The sequence below is a fragment of the Mercenaria mercenaria genome, chromosome 8 (genome assembly GCF_021730395.1).
Source record: "Mercenaria mercenaria strain notata chromosome 8, MADL_Memer_1, whole genome shotgun sequence".
NCBI lineage: Eukaryota > Metazoa > Mollusca > Bivalvia > Venerida > Veneridae > Mercenaria > Mercenaria mercenaria.
This window is the reverse complement of record NC_069368.1, coordinates 23,942,572-23,951,908: the sequence shown is the minus strand read 5'-3', so window position 1 is coordinate 23,951,908 and position 9,337 is coordinate 23,942,572. Positions and strand designations below refer to the sequence as shown.

General features: G+C 34.5%; 1 protein-coding gene across 1 annotated transcript in view; it reads left to right on the top strand.

Moving 5' to 3' along the window:
• Positions 1-3,345: 3,345 nt before the first annotated feature.
• Positions 3,346-9,337, top strand: part of LOC123522859 (uncharacterized) — a 57,844-nt gene continuing 51,852 nt past the window's right edge. The window contains exon 1 of the mRNA XM_053549076.1: positions 3,346-3,418. The gene's annotated coding sequence lies outside the window, so the exon portion shown is untranslated. The remainder of the gene's footprint in view (positions 3,419-9,337) is intronic.

Sequence of the window (9,337 nt, the reverse complement as noted above, 5' to 3'; positions counted from 1 at the left end):
TTCTTATTCATAAAGCGACTTAGAAAAATATTAGCGAAAAAAGTATAAGAAAATGTTTTTCTTAGTTTCATTTCTATGTCTATATTTAATATGAAATTAGTGCTACCTATGACGCGGAAAGCCCGTCACAAGTTAAATTAAGCTTAATAAAGTCTATACAGTAAAGATGCAATTCATGAAAAGCTGTTAACTGCGGTCATTGGCGTCCATTTCATTTTTACTTTTCTAAGATAATTCTTTAAAGTTAAGATAAGTGGCCACCTGTCTTAAATTTTAAGAGAAAAATCACCTACTTAAGATAATTTCTAAGCCAGATTTCGTTCTTAGAACAATTCTTAGGCAAAAATGTTTCTAAGACACATTTTAAGTCAAAAATGAGAAAAACTTAGAAAATGATGGCTTCTAAGATATATTTCTATCTAAGATTCTTTATGAATACGGGCCCAGGTGTTTGTCAAAATTGAAATTTACCTATAATTATCTAATATTTCAGATATAATGAGAAATAAAAGTTACGTTAAACAAATTTAAAACATTTTCTCAATGAGTTCAATAATATCGTGGTTCTTACCTCTACTAAAATTGTTCAAATCATGACCCCGGGGTCAAAATTAACCCCGCCCCAGGGGTCACTTGATTTTACATAGGAAAATCTTCAAAAAATTTCTAAAAATAAACCAGAAGGCCTAGAGCTTAGATATTTCACATGTAGCATTGCCTAGTAGATCTCTACAACATTTGTTCAAATCATGGCCCCCGGGGTCAAAATTGACCCCGCCCCAAGGGTCACTTGATTTTACATAGGAAAATATTTAAAAAATCTTTTTCTCAAAAACCAGAAGCCCTAGAGCTTAGATATTTGACCTGTAGCATTGCCTAGTAGACCTCTACTAAATTTGTTCAAATTATGACCCGGGGGTCAAAATTGACCCCGCCCTAGGGGTCACTTGACTTTACATAGGAAAATCTTCAAAAGTTTTCTAAAAATAAACCAGAAGGCATAGAGCTTAGATATTTCACATGTAGCATTACCTAGTGGACCTCTACAAAATTTGTTCATATCATGACCCCCTGGGTCAAAATTGACCCCGCCCCAAGGGTCACTTGATTTTACATAGGAAAATATTTAAAACACCTTCTTCTCAAAAACCAGAAGCCCTAGAGCTTAGATATTTGACTTGTAGCATTGCCTAGTAGACCTCTACTAAAGTTGTTCAAATTATGTCCCGGGGGTCAAAATTGACCCCGCCCTAGGGGTCACTTGACTTTACATAGGGAAATCTTCAAAATTTTTCTAAAAATAAACTAGAAGGCCTAGAGACTAGATATTTGACGTGTAGCATTGCCTAGTGGACCTCTACAACATTTGTTCAAACCTTGTCCCCCGGGGTCAAAATTGACTCCGCCCTAGGGGTCACTTGATTTTACATAGGAAAATCTTAAAAAAAATTCTAAAAATAAACCAGAAGGCCTAGATCTTAGATATTTGACATGTAGCATTGCCTATTAGACTTTTACAAAGTTTATTCAAATCATGACCCCTGGGGTCAAATTGACCCTGCCCCATGGGGTTACTTGATTGTACATAGAAAAATCTTCAAAATTTTCTAAAAATAAACCAGAAGAGCTTAGATATTTGACATGTAGCATTGCCTAGTGGACCTCTACAAAAAGTTTTCAAATCTTGTTTTTAAAGTTACTTAAAGAAAATTTCAACTATATTTTCTCATAATTCTTTTGATTGATTTCTATTATGATCTTTTGACCTTGAAGACTTGTCCTTAAGTGCAATGATGACAGGTGAGCGATATAGGGCCATTATGGCCCTCTTGTTTATTTCGAGCTTTTTACTATTGTAACTTAATGTTTATATATTGACTGGTTTTTTATTTCGAGCTTTTTACTATTGTAACTTAATGTTTATATATACTAGAGAGGGCTTGATTTGCCTCATTGCTTACAATGTAATTGACACGGGCTGAAATTTCTTAAAAGGTCAATTACGGAAAAACGATAAGATCGTTAACATTCCGTTACCACTTTGTTATTTGATCCGCGGGTATTGATATAACAATTATTGGGTTAGATATTTGTTTACATTTCAAATTTCGTTTTATATAAAGTATGACTGTATACGATTAAGAATTTCATTATGATAGGACAACAGAAAATAGATTAAAAAATGATAATAAGTCTGGAATGTTGGGTTGGGCTCTGTTGTAGGGCATTGACCGAGGTGACCTTGACCCGATGAGTCATCCGAAGATCAGGCTGCTCCTTTTCTTCAATATTAGGGTTGGGCGAATGACGTCATGGAAATTTCAGATTGACTCACTCATTACAGTCTGGTATGTTGGGTTTGTACATGACGTCATGGGAAATTCTGATTGACTCACCTAGTCTCTATTGTTATTTTTGAATGTTGGGTGCGGTCATGACGTCATGGTAATTTCCTATGGAATGTTGGGTGCGGCTGTGACGCCATGGTAATTTCCTATTGACTCATCTACTCTCTTTTGTTCTTTGAAATGTTGGGCTTGGCTCCCCATTGTTCTAGGGCATTGACCTGTCCGCGATTGTGACGTCATGGGTTTTTCCGCGTAACGTGATAACCTCGCCTCCGAGGCTCCTATTGTTCGTGCGCGGTCATAGGATACCGCCCCATTGTTCCCGCGCGGTCATAGGATACCCTCCCCATTGTTCGTGCGCGGTCATTAATGACGTCATAGGGTCACGTAATAGCCTCGCAGCCTCGCAGGCAGGCACCCCAACTGTGCCAACATTACTACTCGTATATACAGTTGTCAGCGCCTATCTTATACTAAAATAAACCCAGCGCCGTAGCCATACTGAGGCAAACCAACCGAGGCAGTTGCCCCTTGACCCCCTAACATGGCAGGGTTCTCCCTACCGTACATTAACATTTAGACCAAACAATGCATCATAGGCCACCATTTCGTATCTGTATTTCAAAATTTTCAAGGAAGAGAGAGTCCCACTGGCCCCACTTAAATGAGGGGGAACCCATATCTTAAAATTAAGACAAAAATGCACCAGAGGCCACTATCCCATACCTGTATTTAAAATTTTTCCAGGGAGAAAGCTCACTGACCCCCTAAAATGAGGGGGTTCCCCCTACCGTGTTCAATATCAAGATGGATCTGGTTAACAATGGCAATGGTCATTAACTCGGTTTTCTTAAAATATTGTGTTCCTTTATATAAATATTCAGTTGTCAGATATGTTTTACACCAATGACACATCTTATTTAACATGTTTACGCTGTCTGTAATTGATATGATTAAACCACTTGACATGTTAATCTTGACATGCGCAGTGAGACCTCAACGCTTGCGTAAATAGTATCAAGACAAACATGGCCGAAGAGAGGAATAAGCATATAACGCGGTATATTTAGGTGAGTACAAATAACCTTAATTGTCTTATGATACAAATGTTCATGTGATATAAATAGGTATACAAATAACTTATAGAATGTTGAATATTTGACACATAAAACTGCTAAATTAATATTTCGGTATTTTCTGAAACCGAAACAAGGATCCTCCTTAACGGGAAAGGTAATTTTCTTAAATTTCGTCGATAGTGGTCCGATTTAGATAAATCTTTCGGAAGTGAGCGTGATTAGGTAACATGGCCGATACCTGTCAGAGTTATGAAGTTTTAATAAAGAAATACGATTTTTGTTATGGTTAAACACAAGTTCAAACTTTAATGCATAGTGTATGATCAGACATTTTTATTCTTGAACTCAGTTGTCTGTTAAAGTGACTTTGATTATTTTGATTTCATAAGTACTGTTTTATTCAGTTTCACGAACAAAGATCATTATAACATTTCATATACACTTATCCGTTTTAACACTTTGAATGTCACAATAAAGATATATTTCAGTGCACAAGGTATTTGATGGATCGATATTTTTAGCTTATCTTTAAAGGTTGAAATGAATACTTGAAACCAGCGGTAAAGAAATGAAATCTAAAATAGACATTGTCTATGGCGTACCATTTGGGTAAAATTTCCAGAAACCACAGGAAGTAATAAAATTATACCTGCGGGTATAATTTTATACCTGCAGGTATAATTTTTATACCCGCGGGTATATTTATATACCTGCGGGTATAAAATTATACCCGCAGGTACAAAATTATACCCACAAGTATAAAAATTGTACCTGCAGGTATAAAAATTATACCCGCGGGTATAATAATTGTACCTGCGGGTATAATTTTATACCTGCGGGTATAAAAATATACCCGCAGGTACAAATTATACCCACAGGTATACCCGCGGGTATAATAATTGTACCTGCGGGTATAATTTTATACCTGCAGGTATAATTTACACCCGCAGGTATTGTAACGTAACACAACACGAGTCTGAACGTTTTTGATGTTTATTTACACAGTAGAATATTTCGTACATAACTTTCATAATTCATTTTGTAACTTCTTAAGTCTTAAAAAGTGTCATATTTAAAACCTAACTTAATATCTACGAGACCTATTTCCTAGGTCTCACCTGATCTGTTCTAGACCCTTCTCTGAACTCCGAGATATCTAAAACAGCAATATATAGCAATTCTCTAACATGCACTGTCTGACGATTTGACGTATAAAACGTGTGGGTTTGATATAATAAACAATTACAAAAATGCATCATATATCAACTTGACAGGATGTACTTGTTATATGTCCGCTAATGTACTTCTGACCTTATTTGACAAGTTAAACAAATAAAATAATCTTTGATTATTTTACACTCGTAACCCTTAAGAAAAAAAATTGAATTGCAAATTTAATTTTTTCAGACTTGAAGTACTATCTCTCGTCTTACAAGATCACATGTAGAATGATATTTAATATGATCAAGAACATTAGAATACTATCTGAAGGAACGATATTAAAGAAAGAACAGTGTTAAAGAAAAATATCTTAAGTCATTTATGCAATTAATGTAAACAAGAACAAAGGAGAATAGAATTTTAAACTAAACAATTTTCACAATTCATAGAAAGTCTTTTTATTTTATATCGGCCTTTGTAGTGGCACTTCTCCTTTCTTCCTCCAAGACCTTTTCTTTAACCCGTGTTACATCCATATTTCACAAAACCAATAAAATTCTCCAGCTGGACCATCTTCTTCGCCAAACTCCACAGGCTCATAGCTTGTCAGTCCACTTCGCCATTGTCGCTTGGTTTCGTGGTTTCGCCATCCTTCTATACATTTGTCCTTTGCTTTCGGCATTCTTCTACAGCGTAACCGTTCAACGCATCACCATCGATCTCTGTAGCTAAGGATCTCCCGTCATCGGCCATGTTTTGTTATAACGTTGTATTGTACTCTCCCAGTTAATGATGTTCATCAATCTAACTTCATTTGCTAACTTCTGAAATGTAATAATATAATATTACTGTTTCATTAACGTAATTTCTAATATTTCAGATGACCACCGAAAATACTTTATGTTATTATATTGTTCCCATTTGTCATAAATGACAGATAAAATCAAGACTGCATGTTTACAAATTGTTATAATACTAGTACACAAATGCAAATGTCTTCATTTCGTTTTGACAGGTATTCCCAATATGTAACAGTTACATGTAATGAGTCTTCCTTTGGCTATTATATAATGACAGTCCACAATATGACAAGACTTATAAGTTGACTTAGAATACACTTTTTCCCAGGTTAATTTGACAGTTTGTCGGTATTTTATTTCAGACAGTTCGTTTTTCATTTCAAACAGTTCGTACTTTCTTTTCATAAGTGGTATCTGTACTTCGAATAAACCGTTATGTTACCGAGAACATTACTTCTTTGAACTTTTGACAAGCTATGTCCTTCGTTTTATATTATTCGAAGAATAAAGAAATCAGCCAAAATATGTTCCTAACAAAAAACAAAATATGTTCTTAACATAAAAAATGTAAAGATATGATATTTAAGAATACATATGAAAGCTACAAAAACTTTACAAAATAAAGCATTTAGTCATTTCCAAATACAAAAAGACATACATACAAAACCAACACCAATATATAAACAGAATAACTGATAAGGATTTCTTCCATGATTTTTTTTACACAATGTAACCTTTCTAGATGATTCAACAGAAATATTATGTCGTTCGCGAGAAAAATAAATTTTCCGACAAAATTCTCTGCATGAAAATCATGAAGGGTAACATGAAAAAGTAACAGCACGTTCGACTGTTTTTGCAACTCTTTGACAAAAATACTACATCAGGTCTCATAAAACAAAAAGCTGTTGTACTTAAGATATCCGGTACACACACGTACCTCATAATGCAATATATGCATCGATTCCACGCTAAGATAGTAAGACTCCGACTAAAGATTTCGGAAGACAGTATCTGTGTCTGTATAATAGTATACATCTTACAAAACAACTGGGATCTCAACTTCCAGTCTCACAAAGACAATATTAAGTAACTCTTAGTATCTCACAATATATATAAATTCAACCTTACTGGAATCCACATGTTCCAGCGACAATATCAAGTCATTTTTGCATAATAAACATATTCTTGTGCCATATGAGGCTTCAAAATATTTCCAGCACAACAGACCAGACCAGCCTTTTAATTTACTGAGACCTGAATAACCATATTTTAGTACGATAACCATGTACACATTTATTCAGCAATGACACTTTAACCCAACAATGCATTCTCATGCATAAAACATCTTAAACACGAATTCCACGTATTTAACTAGCTACTAGTAACTAGCTTTTTCAGCTGTTTCTTAAACATTCACATATATATTTTTGATAAAATGTTACCCATATACCATAACAGATAATTTACAACTCATTTTGCACATATCTATGACTATACACAAGTTTCATGGGACAATCCATCTTCCTTCATTTAAACAATTTGTCAATGCGGGAATGCTCAGAACTGTTTAAATGTGGCCATAAGGGAAACAAATATCATATGGAACAAGTAAAATAAACATAATATGACAAGTAAAATTTTCGAAAAACAAATCTTTTTACAATTGCATTTCTTAATTCAGTCTTCTAAGTATTTTCCTCAATGCATCGTTCCTTACATTTTTACGTTTTCTTTTTCTATTTATTTTACTCTTTTTTCAAGAGTTTTGTATATTATGAGTTAGGTTTTATCATTTTATAAATTTGAATTTCTTTTCGTGTCTAACAATTGATCAAAATAAATTTACCTTGAAATTTTGTTCAAAAATAGAAACAAAAATTTAATAAAAGACTAGCTTGCAAAATTGCACTAGAAGATAGGTAAAATGGCAACTCACAGTTTCTCTTCTTTCGGCTTGGCAGCGTGTCGTCGTTGGCAGTAGTACTTCGCTTGGTAATGTCGCACAACCCATTTTGATATTCGACATCCTGTCTGCGGCACCAAAAATTTATGAACTTGTGTAACGTAATACAACACGAGTCTGAACGTTTTTGATGTTTATTTACACAGTAGAATATTTCGTACATAACTTTCATAATTCATTTTGTAACTTCTTAAGTCTTAACAAGTGTCACATTTAAATCCTAACTTAATATCTACGAGACCCATTTCCTAGGTCTCACCTGATCTGTTCTAGACCCTTCTCTGAACTCCGAGATATCTAAAACAGCAGTATATAGCAATTCTCTAACATGCACTGTCTGACAATTTGACGTATAAAACGTGTGGGTTTGATATAATAAACAATTACAAAAATGCATCATATATCAACTTGACAGGATGTACTTGTTACATGTCCGCTAATGTACTTCTGACCTTATTTGACAAGTTAAACAAATAAAAATAATCTTTACAGTATAATTTTATACCCGCAGGTATAAAAAATGTTCCCGCGGGTATAATTTTATACCCACAGATATAATTTTACACCAACGGGTATATTTTTATACCCTCGGGTATATTTTTATACCTGTGGGTATAAAATTATACCCGCGGGTATAAAAATATACCCGCTGGTGTAAAATCCGCGGGTGTAAAATTATACCCGCAGGTACAATTTTTATACCTGCGGGTATAATTTTATACCTGCAGGTATAAAATTATACCCGCGGGTATAAAATTATGCCTGCGGGTATAAATTACACCAGCAGGTATAAAATTATACCCGCAGGTATAAAAATATACCCGCTGGTGTAAAATCCGCGGGTGTAAAATTATACCCGCAGGTACAATTTTTATACCTGCGGGTATAAAATTATGCCTGCGGGTATAAATTACACCTGCAGGTATAAAATTATACCCGCAGGTATAAATTATACCCGCAGGTACAATTATTATACCCGCGGGTGTAATTGTTATACCTGCAGGTACAATTTTTATACATATGGGTATAATTTTACCCGCAGTATACCTGCAGGTATAAAATTATATCCGGAGGTACAATTTTTATACCCGCAGGTACAAAATTATAACCGCAGGTACAACTTTTATACCCGCGGGTACATTTTCAATATATACCAACAGGTCTAATTTTATTACTACCTGTGGTATCTGGAAACTTTCGACCCAAATGGTACGCCATAATTGTCGCTTTCAATGAAGTGCCACTGCTCCAGGCTACTGAATTGTGTCATATGTCAAGAATTATACGGAAGTCGTACAAAACAGTATAAAATTCGAAGTTAAAACATACTTAGCACAAGAAATAACGATATTTGTATAAAATAAATTTATTGATCGCGCAAAGTACAAAGGTTTAGTGGCATAATTGCCTTATAAAACGATAAAGCTGTCTTCTCTACTTATCTATGCATTGCTTATGCATATATTTGATGCGCTTAACACTTTATATGTGGTGCTTTCATCAGTATATGTAGTGTTTATAACTTTATATACAGTCCTTTCAGATGTATATGCGATGCTTTCATCTGATTGTGAGGTATATGCTACTTTAATATGCGCTACCGTTAACTGTATGTACTGTGCTTTTACCTTGTAGGTACGGCGTGGTTATATGATATGCATTCTATTGTATAAGCGGTAACTTGCAAAATTAATGTATATGGACTGATTTTCATATGGTGGGCTTTATAGTTGCATATGCAATGATCTCAACTTATATGGGTGTTTTATTTATTGTGTATGCGGTGCATTAAACGGTATATGCGACTGTTTCAACTTCATTTAATAGTTATATTTTCATTGTGGTTCGATTTTCATATTCGGTACTTTCAACTGTATCTGCGGGTTATTTCAACTGTATCTGCAGGTTATTTCAAGTGTATCTGCGGTTATTTCAAGTGTATCTGCGATTCATACATCCTTATGGTTGAACAACAGTATGTAC